The 20,401-nt window shown below is 38.8% G+C and overlaps 1 long non-coding RNA gene across 1 annotated transcript; it reads right to left on the bottom strand.

Annotated features, from left to right (window-relative positions):
* Nucleotides 1–14,439: 14,439 nt before the first annotated feature.
* LOC129779781 (uncharacterized) lies at nt 14,440–18,125 on the bottom strand. Its single transcript, XR_008743768.1, has 3 exons — nt 17,543–18,125; nt 17,385–17,451; nt 14,440–14,914 (listed from the first exon to the last, which is right to left on the bottom strand). It is a non-coding gene; the product is annotated as an uncharacterized LOC129779781 (long non-coding RNA).
* Between the last annotated feature and the right edge of the window lie 2,276 nt (nt 18,126–20,401).

Here is a 20,401-nt window from a genome sequence, read left to right as displayed (position 1 = left end):
CATTTTGTCGCAAATTGTATCGACCAGTCTGAAATGAATGGCAATGAATTTCGTATAAAATCGTAGCACCTCAACCATACCTCCACGTATACGTTCTCTAACTGTTTGCCACGTTCAAGAAATGCTTCACGCTCGTATTTCATTCCACACTAACTTCTCATATTTGGTACATTAGTGTACTTAACATTCCACTAGAAAGAGTGGAGAATTATCCTATGAATAGCTCTTTATCTGCGTTATTCTGTTGGGAAATATTTTGATAGTGCATTAATTCTTACCGCAATATATTAATTTTTTTTTTTTTTTATATAAATCGTTTATTTTTACAGGCTCAGTTACATTAGTTTAAAGGAGCCGAATTCTTAAGTATATGTTTTAAAACTATACATAAATAATTTTCCTAACACTATGGTTAGTAAGGTGGAAAACCGATTACTCGCGGTTTACTCGAGTTTAGAGGGTGACATCTTTCAGGAAAGGGATGGGATATAAGGGAATTGTTACAATGTTGATGATCACACTCGATTCTTAAATCTATTGTATATTTACATTTCAACTTATTTTACTGTTTATACCATGGGGGCCAATCGCTCGCAATGGATGAAAAGGAGGGTATAAGGACATAGGTACAATCACACACGAAGATCGATAGCTTTAAGGAAAACATATATTTGGGTCATGTAATCAAGGTCTAACCGAGCCAACACATCTCTCACCGGCACATTGGGCTGTCTTCCTCGGGCCCGAAGGGAGTTTTCTAAATTCGATCTGGCGACAAGATACATCTCGCACGACCAAACAACATGCTCGATGTCGTGATAACCTTGACCACAGACGCAGAGATTGTTGCTGGAAAGATTGAAACGAAAGAGAAGCGCATCTAACGAACAGTGATTGGACATGAGTCGGGAGAAGGTGCGAATAAAGTCCCGACTCAAGTCCAGACTTTTGAACCACGGTTTGAGGCTAACCTTAGGGATAATCGAGTGAAACCACCGGCCCAATTCATCTTCGTTCCATTTGCGTTGCCAGTTAGCGATGGTATTTTTACGGACTAAAGAAAAAAATTCATTGAAGGCGATTTGACGCTGGTAAATGTCGCCTTCAATCGCACCTACCTTTGCTAATGAGTCAGCCCTCTCATTACCCGGAATTGAGCAATGTGAAGGGACCCAGACAAAGGTAATGACATAACAGCGTCTGGATAAAGCACTCAAAATTTCTCGTATTCTCTCAAGGAAGTACGGCGAGTGCTTTTCCGGCCTCACTGAACGGATAGCTTCGACAGAGCTAAGACTATCCGTTACAATGTAATAGTGTTCAACAGGTCGTGAGGCGACGCTGTCCAGCGCCCAGTATATCGCTGCCAATTCAGCAATATACACTGAGCAAGGATTCTGAAGACTGTGGGAGGTGCTAAAAATTTCGTTGAACACTCCAAATCCTGTGGACTCATTTATAGTGGACCCATCAGTAAAGTACATATTATCACAATTGATACCCCTATATTTTTCATCGAAGATCGTTGGAGCGATCCTCGATCGTTGGAGCGATCCTCGATCGTTGGTAATCTGAATATCCATGGATATCTTGCTTCATGGACAGATCAAAATGCACAGAGGAATTGATGTAGTCAGGGAAACAAACACGGTTGGGAATATACGAAGAAGGATCAACCTGCATGGAGATGAATTCATGATATGAACTCATGAATCCGGAGTGAAAATTTAGCTCGATCAGCTGCTCAAAATTCCCGATCACCAATGGGTTCATAACCTTACACCGGATGAGGAACCGAAGAGATAATAAATTGAAGCGATCTTTTAGTGGGAGTAGGCCTGCCAAAACCTCGAGACTCATGGTATGCGTTGAGGGCATACATCCCAACGCAATACGGAGACAAAGATACTGAATTCGCTCGAGTTTAATGAGGTGTGTTTTGGCAGCTGATTGAAAACAGAAACTGCCATACTCCATCACTGAGAGAATAGTTGTTCGATACAACATTATAAGATCTTCGGGATGGGCTCCCCACCAGGTGCCGGTAATTGTACGGAGAAAGTTTATTCTTTGTTGACATTTTTTACTCAGATACCTAATATGGACCCCCCAAGTACATTTGGAGTCGAACCAGACCCCAAGATACTTGAATGACATAGCATGAGTGATCGGTTTACCCAAAAGTTGAAGCTTTGGTTTTGCTGGTCTATGCTTCCTAGAAAAAACCACCATCTCTGTTTTCTCCGTGGAGAATTCGATCCCTAGCCCAATGGCCCAGGTTGAAAAATTGTTCAAAGTATCTTGTAAGGGTCCTTGCAGGTCGGATTCGTTTGATCCTACGACAGACACCACTCCATCATCTGCAAGTTGTCTTAGGCTGCAATTTTGTGTAAGGCAATTGTCGATGTCGCTTACATAGAAGTTGTACAAAAGGGGGCTTAAACATGAGCCCTGGGGGAGGCCCATGTAAGAGAACCGACTTACTGCCGAATCTCCGTGAGAAAAGTTCAAATGTTTCTCACAAAGCAAGTTATATAACATATTATTCAATAGAGGCGGCAGACCCCGAGAGTGTAATTTGTCTGACAAAACCTCTATTGAAACAGAATCAAAGGCCCCCTTTATGTCCAAGAATACTGAAGCCATTTGTTTTTTTTCGGCGTAAGCCATTTGAATTTCTGAAGAAAGCAACGCAAGACAATCATTCGTCCCCTTGCCCCTGCGGAACCCATATTGTGTATCTGAGAGTAAGGCATTCGTTTCAACCCAACGATCAAGGCGAAACAAGATCATTTTCTCCAACAATTTCCGTATACAAGACAGCATTGCTATTGGGCGGTACGAATTGAAGTCGGACGCGGGTTTTCCGGGTTTTTGAATAGCTATAACTCGTACTTGTCTCCAATCATCCGGAACAACATTATGCTCCAGAAACTTATTGAATAAATTCAACAAGCGATGTTTGGCCACATCGGGGAGGTTTTTTAACAAGTTGAACTTAATTCTATCCGATCCTGGAGCCGAATTGTTACTTGAAAGGAGAGCAAGAGAGAATTCTACCATCGAAAACTCGGAATCAAGATCGCACCTATCTTGTGGTATATCTCGAACAATTCTTTGCACGGGAGCGAAATCGGGACAAACCTTTCGCGCAAAATTAAAAATCCATCGATGTGAATGTTCCTCGCTTTCATTCGATGAAGAGCGATTTCTCATGTTTCGAGCCACTTTCCATAATTTTTTCATTGACGTTTCTCGTGACAAACCTCCCACGAAATTTCGCCAATAAGCACGTTTTTTACCTTTGATCAAGTTTTTAAATTGATTTTCAAGGTCTAAATACGTTTGAAAATTGTCAATGGTTCCTCGTTTCCGAAAAGCTTTAAATGCATTCGATTTTTCTACATAAAGCTTTGAACATTGGCTATCCCACCATGGATTGGGAGGCCTTCGGTGAATGGTGGAACCTGGGATGGGTTTCGTTTGAGCGCGAACCGCGCTGTCATGGATCAAACGAGAAAGGAAGTTATACTCCTCCAATGGAGGTAAACCATCTCTGGAATTGATGGCTAGAGTAATCGCGTCCGCATATTTTTTCCAGTCAATGTGTCTTGTGAGGTCATATGCCATGTTTATAGATTCAGAAGAATTCGACCCAATGGTGATGGAAATTTTGATTGGCAAGTGATCACTACCGTTGGGATCCTGGATTACATTCCACTTGCAATCTAACGATAGTGAATTCGAGCAAAGCGAGAGGTCAAGAGCACTTGGGTTAGCAGGAGGTTTAGGCACACGTGTTGTTTCCCCAGTGTTCAAAACGGTCATATTGAAGCTGTTACAAAGGTCATATATCAACAATGAACGATTGTCGTCGTACTGTTCCCCCCAGGCAGTTCCGTGAGAGTTGAAGTCTCCCAAGATCAATCGTGGCTCAGGAAGGAGTGAGCACATGTCAACAAGTTGTTTGCGGCTAACCGCAGCTCTCGGAGGCCAATACAAGCTGACAATACAGAGGTCTTTGCCTTTAATGTTTGCATGACAAGCAACAGCTTCGATCCCTCCAATAGGTGGAAGGTCAATTCGGAAAAATGAGTGGCACTTATTGATCCCCAATAGCACCCCTCCGTATCTGTCATCACGGTCCAAGCGTATAATATTAAAATCGTGGAAAGAGAGATCATCTCGCGAAGAAAGCCAAGTTTCGGACAGAGCAAAAACATCACAATTGAACTTATGAATTAAAAATTTGAATGCATCCAATTTAGGGATAAGACTACGACAATTCCATTGTAAAACAGTGATATCTCCGACCTCTCTATTCAAATTAGACATCAAGAGAGATAATCATTGCAAGGAGGGGCCATGTTTGCATCAATTGTTGCAAAATTGTCTTTAGTACTGGAAGCATTGAGATGACAATGGTTCTGATGGAATCGGAAACATTAAAACACGTGAAGATTTGATCCACAAGGTCAGTCAACTTTATAAATCCCGATTGGGAAGTTGAGCTGGACGCAAAAAAAGGGACAGTTGGGGTTTTTGATGTCCCCTCGAGTGCTGGGTCGTTCGAAGGTGAACTATTCCCACGGAAGCCTGGAGGAACCTGATTTTGCTTGTCCGCTGCACTCGATATTTTAGGCAAGCTAACATGGGGTACCACCGATGGGACTTGTCGTTGAACTTTGGGAGTGGACACATTTTTGCGCCGGGAATTCCCTTTGAAAATAAACGGTGTGCCCTCGTTAGCTGTATCCGCTTCCAATTCGTCAACTGGCAGTGAAGCAAAGACATTGTTTGTTGGTAATGGTTGTTGTTGAGCCAGTGGGGAAGCGCCCTTTAAGATATCCGCGAAAGTGCGTTTCGAGCGTTCCTTCAAAGAGCGCTTTTGTTTATCCCAGCGACTCTTGTAAGTTTCACAAGCTGAGAGCACGTGTGGGGATCCCCCGCAATATGGACACTTATGCTCAGTCGCACTGCAGGATTTCCCCTCATGTTGCTCTCCGCATGTGGCACAGCGCTCCTTGTTGGCGCAATAAGCTGCTGTATGACCAACTGACTTGCATTTGTTGCAAGTCATGGGCTTTGGCACGAAGAGTCGCACCGGCAGCCTCAATTTGTCCACCATAACGTAGTCAGGGAGGGCGGCACCAGCAAAAGTGACTCGAAACGAGTCGTACGGCGTAAATTTCTTTTCTACTCCTTCCTGGGTAACTTTTCCAAGTTGGCGACATTCCAAGATTTTGACTTCCATCGAAGGAAGCCTCTTGAACCTGCCAACTCCCATACTTTCTATAGTTTTGCACGTCAGACCCGTTTCAGATATAACGCCCCCAATTTCTACGTTATGGGAGGGAATAAAAACTCGATATTCGAGGATGAAATGCTTATCAGCAACAATATCGTTCGCGTCCTTTCGGTTAGTCACGACAACTCGCAGTTTGTTCGGTCTTACTTTGCAAATTTCCGAAACAGAGGTGTATCTTTTCAGATCTGTCATAATCTGTACGACCCTCAAGGCTTTACCATTAGGTTTGGGCCGGAAAAAAACAACCCAAGGACCAGCGTCAGGCGCATCGTCCGGATAAACCCTGACACGGGGAGCGGAAACAATAGGAGAGGAATTCGAGGACAAGGTTTGAGTGGGGACAGTAACATCAGAGGGGGGAAGGGATGTCGATGATTGGGTGGAAGTATTGGAGGAATCAGGGGAAAGGTTTGCAATCTTTTTTTTGGAGGGGGGCTTGGTAGTGTGAGTTGACTCGTCCCCAGAAGAAGAATCTTCGGGCATAGGAGTCCGTTTAAGGGACTTACTACACCCTGCTTGAGCAAGCGAGGGGGAGTCTGAAATGTCCATGTCTAGACCCCCACCCTCCTCCATTCTTAGAACGAACGATTATTATCTTTACAATTTTTTTATCTCACTTGTAAAAAAAAAAAACTTAAATAAAATAAAAATAATCACATAAATTTGTTGTTCCGATATGCGCTCTGTTACCCTATTAAGGGAGACACAAAAGTCACGCGCTACGGAGACAACACAATAGCAGAAGTTATTGTTGTACTCAACTGATTGTTGTTATTGTTGTCAACCACGTGTTGACGATGCCGTTATGGTTATTGATCCACTACAGACGCCGATCCAGACCACTGCAGAGGCGCTGCTTCCTCGGTTCTGGCTGCTTTGGGCACTTTGGGCACTAATTCACCACAGAACACACGAGAAAAAAAAAACCAACTCGTTGGGGAGAAGAGAAAAAAAAAACTTCGAGAACAATGCTTGAGGAGTGATGAATAGCACATCCAGCTCCATCAAGTTGTTAGCGAGGAATGCAATATATTAATGTTCATAGTGAATATCAATATTATCAATTCTGAATAGGGTGAAAGCTTTCCTCGTTTGTAATGCCATACATACGAGTTATGCAGTTGTAATTATGCGACATCGTTTGCTGTCCAACAGTGTCCTGTTGAGTCTATAAATTAAGTGTTGGATGCAGGAGTAATGTTTTAACCGTAAAACCAATTCCAACCGTGAACACTAGAGAAGATTTTAAAGCATCAACGGCTACACGGCTTCGCGTATCATTATAATTGAGCTGCAGTTTAGACGAAAAAAGCAAATACGCAATCTCTACCTTTTAACAGCTTGCATGTACATACATATACATCAGCAATCCCTCTCCCGTCTTATTTCAAAAACAAACCCCTCTCATACTCGAAGTATGTAGGACATTCCGTAGGGTATTCCGTGAAAGGAAATCGGGAGCTGCATCATCAACATCTCTAATGAAAAACCTAGCGACCGGCTCGGCCGGTTCTGATGGCTTAATTCAAGCACTGCGGTAGGAGATATCGAATAGCTACAGAGAGCTTCAGGAAGCTAAATTCCGAATTACCGAACCACAATTTACCCTATGTTTTAATTAGGTTTTGAATATAAATAGATTATCTTTACGCTACAATGAATAAATATATATATTAAGCTAAAATACAATAGATATAAACTTATTTAGAAAAAAAAATTATACACTGAGAGAAATAATTAGTAAATATAACGAATTTTTTGGTAAATACTACCAATCTATAGTCATTTTCGACCGTACTAATAAACACATATGTCAAGCAGAACAATGATTCGGAAGCCCAATATCGGCTACAGAATCAGAATATCAGAATTCATCCTTATCCTTATTTATATCCTTATATCCTTATTATACCTCCGTATTGCCTTATGGGAACAATGAAAATGGTTAATACGCACTTTTCTCACCAATTTTCAGATATGACAATATCCTAGCTTACTAATGTTATCGAGTAAAATATACTAATCTCTGGTAGGGATGCGGGTTTGTTGACAATATGTACAAAAAATTTGTACATTCTACTAATTTTGCATTACCAAATGTATTTAGTAGTTTTCGACCGAGGATTTTTCTAAAGCGGACCTTACACGGTCAAATTTATTGACAATATGATGACATTTGAGAGCATAATGACAGCTGAACATGGCCGACAACGCAGAAATCCGGATTTTCTGATTTTCGCGATTTTCGGGCATCAATATCGTGACATTTCATATGGACGCATGATGATGACGTTTTACCTCACGGACTTCCAGACTGAGTTGCCAGATTTGCAAGCGGACATTTAATGTTTGTTAGTCTTTTTTGCGATTGCAATTAAAATTAATAAACTTCTGAAATTGTAGGAATCATAAATGAAAGCTTTCGGTTTGGAAAACTGATACAGTAATTTACATTTAATGCGACATGCCGAGGAACCACTCAGTGTCGCATTGGAGGCGATTTGACCTGTAATTGGACATTGAAGATGAGAGTGGTACAGCGTCGACGTCTGGCGGCGAATTTCAATGTGGGGCCATAATTTGGGCCCGAACTCGATGTTTACAAAAATGTCTTACTAAACGTGTCGCATACAATTAGAAAAATGTCGCATTGAATGTAAATTACTGTACCTAAAATAGCAAAATACAGTACTTTTCGCGATACAAATCGAAACCTCAAAGTAAACTGACAATGTGATGGTGAGAGAGTGAATGTCATTTTTTGCGCTAGCGAGCGGGGTCTAAGTTGTGTGTTTCTTCACACTCCGCTATAAAATTTGGAGAATGAGAAGATCTGGGAAAATAACAGGTGAAAAAAAATCACGTGTTAATTGAAGTTACAGTAGAATCCCGATTATCCACGAATAGTCGGGATGATGTTTAAACATAGAAACTATATTTTATCAATACAGAAATAGATACAGATACAGATAATCGAGGTACAGATACAGATACAGATAATCAGGGTTCTACTGTCATAGTGTTATTTATCGAATAAAAACATTTGCTTGCAGATAATATATTTTATATTTTCGCAATCTAAAATAATCTGGCATCCCTGAAACTGAAAGGATCAGTCTGTATTTGTGAAGCGAGTATTATGATGTGTTTTTGAGAAGGAAAAACGAGTTTTAAAGTGTAAATTATTAATGAAAATTAACTTTTCCAAATCAAATTAGTATTCTATGTGAATGCAAATCACTTTTTTTCTGCAAGTGGTGAGAAAATCCCATACAAAAATTGTATCTGAAACTGACGTTATATAATAATAATAAATTTTAGTAGGAATATCTGAAAATTCATAGAAAATAGGTTAAGTCAGAGTTAGGACTACGCGCTTCAACTAATTAAATAATACCAAGTAGATATTTTCATTCAAATTTTACCAATTGAAAATTGCCTTTTAGCCTTCTAATCTGATGGAGAATAGTTTGGATCCCAAACACGAATGTCGCCACTAGCCATCGCGGATATTTTCGTTGTCTCGGGTTGAGGGCGATATTGACCGTGTAAGGTGGCAAAATATTGATTGAGGTTAGATCGGATGTCGAAAGCCTAGCTGTCACGATATTGAAGACACTTATTGTCAATCAGTTTGATCGTGTAAGGTGCCCATAAGGGTACCGGTCCATGACGAGATGGAAAATGAAAGGTGGGAAGACTCACGGGTTTTGGTTGTGTTATACTTATGACAGACATACAGCTGTACTTGCGTTGTACTTCGAAAATTGTATGTCTGTCACCATGTACAGCGCTAGAACCATGCAAGCAACTCGGTACAATCGCTGTACCTGTACCGACCTGTTTTACCGCTGTACATGGCTACAGTTGTACTGTGCGCAGCGCCATAGACGGTTAGTGGTGGGTAGCATGAACAAGCAGAATCAAATCACTTGATAAACGTTCTTTTCATTGACTTTCTCTTAAGTTAATAACTCAGATTGGAAACTTGTTTGTTGTGTTTGATAGTTTAGACACTAAATAAAAACCTTTTTCATTGAAATATGCGGTGGAAATTGGAAAAATATCTGATTGCCAGTTTGACATACGGTACAATGTACAACCAAAGTATGTCTGTCATGGTACGATGGTACCTGTACAACGCTGTACACGTACAACGCAAGTACAGCTGTATGTCTGTCCCTGGTATTAAACTTGGATTGTATTAGTAGCCAGGAAGATAGGAAGTTCACATACCAGGCATACCAGGCAGTTACTTAAATTGTACAAAATTGAATTTGTCGACGAATAACGCTGAAATACGATATACAGAAACTAATTACATGTTTCCAATACACTTTTTTCGCATTATGCAAAAACATATCACGAACTAAAATGTTTAATTTTTTTTTTGATTTCTTCTTACATCAGTAGTAGTATTCTAATGTCTACCAAGGCGTCTAAAAGTATATCCTAATGTGGGCCAACTTACTAAAACCACTCTTCAGCCATCTTGGAAGTCTACTGTGTTGTGTTTGTAAACAAAATACAATACGCTAGTGCCGAAGCTCGCTCGTGATCAGTCTGTCTCTTTCACGCTTCAAGCAAATAATTCCCCTTCTGCTTTCTTCCGTACTGTTTTCATATACCGCTCCCCTAACCAACTTAGTGACGAAACGGCCTCACCTTAGGATATAATTCTAGGCGCCTTGATGTCTGCTACGTTCGGATTTAAGAGCAACTTCATGGAAGTTTATCTCTTGTCAGCAATTGTAAACACTTTTTTCACAATTAGGGTGCTGAAAACTTCATTCGTCTAAAACTAAGATGCAAGCGGAAAACTTTTCCTCTCAATCTAGGTCAAACGGAGTCAATTAAATTTAATTTTCAAGTGCATGCACTGTTAAATGTTTATCCGTAAAGGAACAAAAAATTCTGTGACTCTGACTTTTTTCATTAACGTTTTTGGTCGACGTAACGAGAAGTAAAATTAAATTGAAATTAAGTTTAGAACATCTCAAAAATACTGAAATTTCAGTTTCTGTTAAAATGTAAGTTGGGCCCTTATGATTTTGAACTCTAGCATTGATTCAAGAAAAAAAAACTAGTTCGTTTATTTCATCTGCTTATTCTTACTTCTAATAACAACACTTTTCTTATGTTGTGGACTTTTATAAGAAAAGTAACACATGTAAACAAAATCTGTGACGTCACAGATTTAAAAATCTTCCCACCTTTCATTTTCCATCTCGGGTCCATGATACTTGCAAAGCTAACACGTCACAAGCTCACTACTATTGATGCACTAGTCAGTCCAGACCGAGATGAAGAATAGAAGGTGGGAAGATTCACGGGTTTTGGTTGTGTTGAACTTTGATTGTGTTAGTAGCCAGGAAGATAGGAAGTTCACATACCAGTTCTCAAATGGTACAAAATTGAATGTGTCAACGAATAACGTTGAAAGAGGATATACAGAAGCTAATTACAGATTTCCAAATCATATTTTTCGCATCATGAAAAAAAACGAAACATATCACGAACTAAAATGTTTAATTATTTCTTTGATTTCAGATATAGTATTCTAATGTCTACTATGTTTGGATTCTAGAGCAACTTCATGGAAGTTTGACATTTATACGCAATTGTAATTACTTTTTCACAATTAAGGTGCTAAAAATTTCAGTCGTCTAAAACTACGACGCAAGCGGAAAGTTTTTCGTCTCAAATGTTTATCCGTCAAAGGAACAAAAGATTGTATGACTCTGACTTTGTTCGTTTACGTTTTTGGTCGACGTAACGAAAAGTAAAATTGAATTGAAATTATGTTTAGAACACTTCAAAAACACTGAAATTTCAGTTTCTGTTGAAATGTCGGGCCCTTGTGATTTTGAACGCTAGCATTGATTTAGGAAAAAAGTAGTTCATTTCATTTGTTTATTTTTACTTTTAATAACAACACTTTTCCTATGTAGTGGACTATTATAAGAAAAGTAACATACATAAACAAAATCTGTGACGTCACAGATTTAAAAAATCTTCCCACCTTTCATTTTCCATCTCGAGTCCAGACTACCTTTCCATATACTCACCCTGAGATGCAATACACATCCCTACCATTGAGATACATATCGAGGTGGAGCAGTAAGCCATGTATATCTGTATTGGCAAGCAAAATATCGTGTCGTAATTATGTGCATTCAATATGGAATGTATATGGAAGAAACAAAACAATGTCCGAAGTACTCACGGTTGCATGATAATTTGAGCCAAAATTTTCATGAAATCATTCAACTGTTTATTTTTTAACAGATAACAACTGTATTGTGGCTTATTTAGATTATTTATGTGGTAAAAAGGTCCAGAGAACTTTTTATTGCTGTATTCACCCTTGAAATGTAAAAATCAATTCCACTAATACAATTTTGTATTTAAATTGGAAGATTTCTGAATACCAATAAGTACTAGTATTGGTGATTTTAAACAAGTACATTCGAGGCGAAAAAAATAAAATCATATTCCTGAAGTTTCCGATTATGACAAATGTTTTAAATTATCTACAACTCGAAATGACTGAATTTAAGCAAAAAATAATGATAATAATTATTATTTTATCATGAGAATAGAGGAATCGAATAAGCAATAAAATTGGATTGGAAAAATGCTTCATAATTGGCTAGAGATAATCAGTAATTGCAATTAGTGTCTAGTGGTCCTTGCGGTTGATATATTGTCTCTGCTCCATTGGTTCACTCACTATCAACGCCAGATCTGAATATAAGTCTTAAGACATTTTGTCGCAAATTGTATCGACCAGTCTGAAATGAATGGCAATGAATTTCGTATAAAATCGTAGCACCTCAACCATACCTCCACGTATACGTTCTCTAACTGTTTGCCACGTTCAAGAAATGCTTCACGCTCGTATTTCATTCCACACTAACTTCTCATATTTGGTACATTAGTGTACTTAACATTCCACTAGAAAGAGTGGAGAATTATCCTATGAATAGCTCTTTATCTGCGTTATTCTGTTGGGAAATATTTTGATAGTGCATTAATTCTTACCGCAATATATTAATGTTCATAGTGAATATCAATATTATCAATTCTGAATAGGGTGAAAGCTTTCCTCGTTTGTAATGCCATACATACGAGTTATGCAGTTGTAATTATGCGACATCGTTTGCTGTCCAACAGTGTCCTGTTGAGTCTATAAATTAAGTGTTGGATGCAGGAGTAATGTTTTAACCGTAAAACCAATTCCAACCGTGAACACTAGAGAAGATTTTAAAGCATCAACGGCTACACGGCTTCGCGTATCATTATAATTGAGCTGCAGTTTAGACGAAAAAAGCAAATACGCAATCTCTACCTTTTAACAGCTTGCATGTACATACATATACATCAGCAATCCCTCTCCCGTCTTATTTCAAAAACAAACCCCTCTCATACTCGAAGTATGTAGGACATTCCGTAGGGTATTCCGTGAAAGGAAATCGGGAGCTGCATCATCAACATCTCTAATGAAAAACCTAGCGACCGGCTCGGCCGGTTCTGATGGCTTAATTCAAGCACTGCGGTAGGAGATATCGAATAGCTACAGAGAGCTTCAGGAAGCTAAATTCCGAATTACCGAACCACAATTTACCCTATGTTTTAATTAGGTTTTGAATATAAATAGATTATCTTTACGCTACAATGAATAAATATATATATTAAGCTAAAATACAATAGATATAAACTTATTTAGAAAAAAAAATTATACACTGATAGAAATAATTAGTAAATATAACGAATTTTTTGGTAAATACTACCAATCTATAGTCATTTTCGACCGTACTAATAAACACATATGTCAAGCAGAACAATGATTCGGAAGCCCAATATCGGCTACATTTTCTCGCCGAAAATGCACGTATCAGAATTATATCCTTATTATACCTCCGTATTGCCTTATGGGAACAATGAAAATGGTTAATACGCACTTTTCTCACCAATTTTCAGATATGACAATATCCTAGCTTACTAATGTTATCGAGTAAAATATACTAATCTCTGGTAGGGATGCGGGTTTGTTGACAATATGTACAAAAAATTTGTACATTCTACTAATTTTGCATTACCAAATGTATTTAGTAGTTTTCGACCGAGGATTTTTCTAAAGCGGACCTTACACGGTCAAATTTATTGACAATATGATGACATTTGAGAGCATAATGACAGCTGAACATGGCCGACAACGCAGAAATCCGGATTTTCTGATTTTCGCGATTTTCGGGCATCAATATCGTGACATTTCATATGGATGCATGATGATGACGTTTTACCTCACGGACTTCCAGACTGAGTTGCCAGATTTGCAAGCGGACATTTAATGTTTGTTAGTCTTTTTTGCGATTGCAATTAAAATTAATAAACTTCTGAAATTGTAGGAATCATAAATGAAAGCTTTCGGTTTGGAAAACTGATACAGTAATTTACATTTAATGCGACATGCCGAGGAACCACTCAGTGTCGCATTGGAGGCGATTTGACCTGTAATTGGACATTGAAGATGAGAGTGGTACAGCGTCGACGTCTGGCGGCGAATTTCAATGTGGGGCCATAATTTGGGCCCGAACTCGATGTTTACAAAAATGTCTTACTAAACGTGTCGCATACAATTAGAAAAATGTCGCATTGAATGTAAATTACTGTACCTAAAATAGCAAAATACAGTACTTTTCGCGATACAAATCGAAACCTCAAAGTAAACTGACAATGTGATGGTGAGAGAGTGAATGTCATTTTTTGCGCTAGCGAGCGGGGTCTAAGTTGTGTGTTTCTTCACACTCCGCTATAAAATTTGGAGAATGAGAAGATCTGGGAAAATAACAGGTGAAAAAAAATCACGTGTTAATTGAAGTTACAGTAGAATCCCGATTATCCACGAATAGTCGGGATGATGTTTAAACATAGAAACTATATTTTATCAATACAGAAATAGATACAGATACAGATAATCGAGGTACAGATACAGATACAGATAATCAGGGTTCTACTGTCATAGTGTTATTTATCGAATAAAAACATTTGCTTGCAGATAATATATTTTATATTTTCGCAATCTAAAATAATCTGGCATCCCTGAAACTGAAAGGATCAGTCTGTATTTGTGAAGCGAGTATTATGATGTGTTTTTGAGAAGGAAAAACGAGTTTTAAAGTGTAAATTATTAATGAAAATTAACTTTTCCAAATCAAATTAGTATTCTATGTGAATGCAAATCACTTTTTTTCTGCAAGTGGTGAGAAAATCCCATACAAAAATTGTATCTGAAACTGACGTTATATAATAATAATAAATTTTAGTAGGAATATCTGAAAATTCATAGAAAATAGGTTAAGTCAGAGTTAGGACTACGCGCTTCAACTAATTAAATAATACCAAGTAGATATTTTCATTCAAATTTTACCAATTGAAAATTGCCTTTTAGCCTTCTAATCTGATGGAGAATAGTTTGGATCCCAAACACGAATGTCGCCACTAGCCATCGCGGATATTTTCGTTGTCTCGGGTTGAGGGCGATATTGACCGTGTAAGGTGGCAAAATATTGATTGAGGTTAGATCGGATGTCGAAAGCCTAGCTGTCAAGATATTGAAGACACTTATTGTCAATCAGTTTGATCGTGTAAGGTGCCCATAAGGGTACCGGTCCATGACGAGATGGAAAATGAAAGGTGGGAAGACTCACGGGTTTTGGTTGTGTTATACTTATGACAGACATACAGCTGTACTTGCGTTGTACTTCGAAAATTGTATGTCTGTCACCATGTACAGCGCTAGAACCATGCAAGCAACTCGGTACAATCGCTGTACCTGTACCGACCTGTTTTACCGCTGTACATGGCTACAGTTGTACTGTGCGCAGCGCCATAGACGGTTAGTGGTGGGTAGCATGAACAAGCAGAATCAAATCACTTGATAAACGTTCTTTTCATTGACTTTCTCTTAAGTTAATAACTCAGATTGGAAACTTGTTTGTTGTGTTTGATAGTTTAGACACTAAATAAAAACCTTTTTCATTGAAATATGCGGTGGAAATTGGAAAAATATCTGATTGCCAGTTTGACATACGGTACAATGTACAACCAAAGTATGTCTGTCATGGTACGATGGTACCTGTACAACGCTGTACACGTACAACGCAAGTACAGCTGTATGTCTGTCCCTGGTATTAAACTTGGATTGTATTAGTAGCCAGGAAGATAGGAAGTTCACATACCAGGCATACCAGGCAGTTACTTAAATTGTACAAAATTGAATTTGTCGACGAATAACGCTGAAATACGATATACAGAAACTAATTACATGTTTCCAATACACTTTTTTCGCATTATGCAAAAACATATCACGAACTAAAATGTTTAATTTTTTTTTTGATTTCTTCTTACATCAGTAGTAGTATTCTAATGTCTACCAAGGCGTCTAAAAGTATATCCTAATGTGGGCCAACTTACTAAAACCACTCTTCAGCCATCTTGGAAGTCTACTGTGTTGTGTTTGTAAACAAAATACAATACGCTAGTGCCGAAGCTCGCTCGTGATCAGTCTGTCTCTTTCACGCTTCAAGCAAATAATTCCCCTTCTGCTTTCTTCCGTACTGTTTTCATATACCGCTCCCCTAACCAACTTAGTGACGAAACGGCCTCACCTTAGGATATAATTCTAGGCGCCTTGATGTCTGCTACGTTCGGATTTAAGAGCAACTTCATGGAAGTTTATCTCTTGTCAGCAATTGTAAACACTTTTTTCACAATTAGGGTGCTGAAAACTTCATTCGTCTAAAACTAAGATGCAAGCGGAAAACTTTTCCTCTCAATCTAGGTCAAACGGAGTCAATTAAATTTAGTTTTCAAGTGCATGCACTGTTAAATGTTTATCCGTAAAGGAACAAAAAATTCTGTGACTCTGACTTTTTTCATTAACGTTTTTGGTCGACGTAACGAGAAGTAAAATTAAATTGAAATTAAGTTTAGAACATCTCAAAAATACTGAAATTTCAGTTTCTGTTAAAATGTAAGTTGGGCCCTTATGATTTTGAACTCTAGCATTGATTCAAGAAAAAAAAACTAGTTCGTTTATTTCATCTGCTTATTCTTACTTCTAATAACAACACTTTTCTTATGTTGTGGACTTTTATAAGAAAAGTAACACATGTAAACAAAATCTGTGACGTCACAGATTTAAAAATCTTCCCACCTTTCATTTTCCATCTCGGGTCCATGATACTTGCAAAGCTAACACGTCACAAGCTCACTACTATTGATGCACTAGTCAGTCCAGACCGAGATGAAGAATAGAAGGTGGGAAGATTCACGGGTTTTGGTTGTGTTGAACTTTGATTGTGTTAGTAGCCAGGAAGATAGGAAGTTCACATACCAGTTCTCAAATGGTACAAAATTGAATGTGTCAACGAATAACGTTGAAAGAGGATATACAGAAGCTAATTACAGATTTCCAAATCATATTTTTCGCATCATGAAAAAAAACGAAACATATCACGAACTAAAATGTTTAATTATTTCTTTGATTTCAGATATAGTATTCTAATGTCTACTATGTTTGGATTCTAGAGCAACTTCATGGAAGTTTGACATTTATCAGCAATTGTAATTACTTTTTCACAATTAAGGTGCTAAAAATTTCAGTCGTCTAAAACTACGACGCAAGCGGAAAGTTTTTCGTCTCAAATGTTTATCCGTCAAAGGAACAAAAGATTGTATGACTCTGACTTTGTTCGTTTACGTTTTTGGTCGACGTAACGAAAAGTAAAATTGAATTGAAATTATGTTTAGAACACTTCAAAAACACTGAAATTTCAGTTTCTGTTGAAATGTCGGGCCCTTGTGATTTTGAACGCTAGCATTGATTTAGGAAAAAAGTAGTTCATTTCATTTGTTTATTTTTACTTTTAATAACAACACTTTTCCTATGTAGTGGACTATTATAAGAAAAGTAACATACATAAACAAAATCTGTGACGTCACAGATTTAAAAAATCTTCCCACCTTTCATTTTCCATCTCGAGTCCAGACTACCTTTCCATATACTCACCCTGAGATGCAATACACATCCCTACCATTGAGATACATATCGAGGTGGAGCAGTAAGCCATGTATATCTGTATTGGCAAGCAAAATATCGTGTCGTAATTATGTGCATTCAATATGGAATGTATATGGAAGAAACAAAACAATGTCCGAAGTACTCACGGTTGCATGATAATTTGAGCCAAAATTTTCATGAAATCATTCAACTGTTTATTTTTTAACAGATAACAACTGTATTGTGGCTTATTTAGATTATTTATGTGGTAAAAAGGTCCAGAGAGCAGACGTATGCTTACTTCTAGAAAGCAGTAACATTTTCGGTGAAATGCTGATTAATTGGCGATTATTCTCTCACAATATACACACCGACACTGAGAGCCTTCGAAACAGCAACTGCGTAACGTTGAAATAATGAAACTTCGTTTGTTTCTATGAACGTGGGGGAGCGAAAATGGCCGTAGAACTTGGTCTTTGCTAGCAGTTTAGCGTGGCCGAGCTGCGGGCGCCGCAGATTGTCATAATACTTTGCAACGAGCTCGAACAGAAAGCGATGTGTAACTTGAACCTGCATCTGTACAAGCTGTATCGGACAACGTCACCGAACTACGACGAGGTTAACAAACTGCGTAACTCACTCAACGAAAATCTAATCAACACCGATCTGAGCAGCTACTCACCGGAGTGTATAGCCAAGGTGCTAAAGAAGTTCTTACGAGAGCTACCCGATCCGATAATTTCGGTTATGTTTTACGACAAATTCGTCATAAGTCTCAAGAAGGAAATCCGATACTTGTTTTGTATAACTTTTTACTAACTATCCATGTATCTGTCCACACAGAAATTACCAGTGATGCGTAGTAATTCGATTGCATATCCAGGATTTGCCAATTTACCATAACATGACGCCAAGTATATTGTGATCCATCTGATACGAATATGCCAAATGCAGTACCAACTGGAACTGAAAGAGTAACCGACAATACTGATACAAGTGTGGTGCCATATTATAACGCTACCTTCTAGGGAGAAAATTGTGTAAGTATGCCTGCCAGTCTTGTCTGACTGTCGCATTTTAATGAGTTTGTTTATTTTTTTCCAGCCAAATCGTGTATAATACGGAAAAACTTTTGCGAATAATGGAACTCTCGCGTAACTTTTGAAAAAGTCCTATGTACCATTCACATCATCTCGAGAAAAACGGAGTTGAAGATCGGAATATTGTTCCGCGAATTGTTTCAAAAGGAATCAATCTTTATCACTACTTTTAACACTAACAGTCAATAATAACTCTGAAAAAAACTCTGAAAACTCTGAATTGTCATGTGATTTTGGTTTGAAATTGAAGCCTTCGAGCGAAAAATGTTACATTGGGTGTTTTGACTGACCGCTTTGTACATTGGAAAAATAACATTGCACGATGAGAATTTGAAAATAACTACAGAACAACGATCCAATTATTTGACTCGAAAAGAGATTATCGATGGTGTCGGTCGCTTCAAGAACTCTTCACTAAAAACTGTGAAGATTCTTGCATGCGATCGACTGAAATCTGTGTCACAAAAAAATGACAAAAGGGTTCTCAATCGGACAAACTCTTTTCGTGTGACTTTTGAGGGTTCCGCCCTTCCAAACTACGTTGCAATAGGTGCACTTCGTTTACCTGTTCGGTTGTTTGTACCCCGGGTAATGAAATGCAACAAATGTATGCAACTCGGTCACACGGCCGCCTATTGTTGCAATAAAGAACGTTGCGCAGATTGTGGAGAGAGCCATGATGAGAATCCTTGCGCGAAAGAGCACAAGTGTCTTCATTGCGGCGGGACTCCTCATGATATTATTCAATGCCCGGTGTACAAACAACGAGGGGAAAAAATCAAGCGTTCCTTAAAGGAACGTTCCAAGCGGACTTATGCAGAAATGCTTGAGAGTTCCGTTCCAACGACTCAGGACAATCCCTACTCCATTCTGCAGAACGACGAGCCTGTTGCTGACGCTCCCAATGCAGGAAGTTCCGGTACATCGCAGGGTGCCGTCAGGAAAAGAAAAATTACTTTTTTTCCTTCACTCCCCAGAAAGACGACCGAAACTTCCCAAGTTGGAATGAAAACTCGAATTGAACGTGCTGAGAATAGACCGAATCAAGTACCTCCTGGTTTAAGCTGTTCTTCCACGCACCAGGGGTCCTCAACACTTCCCGGAGCAGCACCCACCCGGTCTGTTCCATTTTCGCGGTCGAGGCAACAGCCACAATCTGGTTTGCTTGCGCTTTCTGACCTGGTGGACAACATTTTAAATGCTCTAAATATAAATGACCCTCTTAAAAGCATAGTATTATGTTTGCTTCCGATTGTGAGAACATTTTTGAAAGAATGGTTTTGAAAGAACATTTTTGAAAGTGGTTTTTTAGCAGCGTTCATTTCCCTCGATGCCTGATTCAGTGCAAGAGGTCAAGGATTTGACCACTGTAATACAGTGGAATTGCAGAAGCATCATCCCTAAACTAGATCAATTTAAATTTTTAGTTCATAGTTCTAACTGTGGTGTATTTTCCCTCTGTGAAACATGGCTTTCTTCAGCCGACGAGCTGAATTTCCACGATTTCAACATTATTCGCCTCGATCGAAATGACTCGTTTGGTGGCGTCCTATTGGGGATCAAAAAATGTCACTCCTTCTATAGAGTCACTCTCCCATCGATGATAGGCATTGAAGTTGTCGCTTGCCAGACATAAATCAATGGCAAAGACTTCTGCATTGCCTCGATATATATTCCTCCAAGAACCATGGTCGGCCGCCATCAGTTTTTTGATATCATCGCGGCATTGCCGGAGCCGCGGCTAATCTTAGGTGACCTCAACTCCCATGGAACAGCATGGGGGTCACACTATGATGACAGCCGTGCCACGTTGATTTATGATCTGTGCGACAACTTCAACATGACAGTTTTAAATACAGGGGAAGCAACTAGGATAGCCAACCCTCCTGCACGGGCAAGTATGCTAGACATATCACTTTGCTCTTC

Source organism: Toxorhynchites rutilus, chromosome 3 (assembly GCF_029784135.1).
Source record: "Toxorhynchites rutilus septentrionalis strain SRP chromosome 3, ASM2978413v1, whole genome shotgun sequence".
Lineage (NCBI taxonomy): Eukaryota > Metazoa > Arthropoda > Insecta > Diptera > Culicidae > Toxorhynchites > Toxorhynchites rutilus.
The sequence above is the reverse complement of the archived record's forward strand: the minus strand, read 5'-3'. Positions and strand labels throughout refer to the sequence as shown.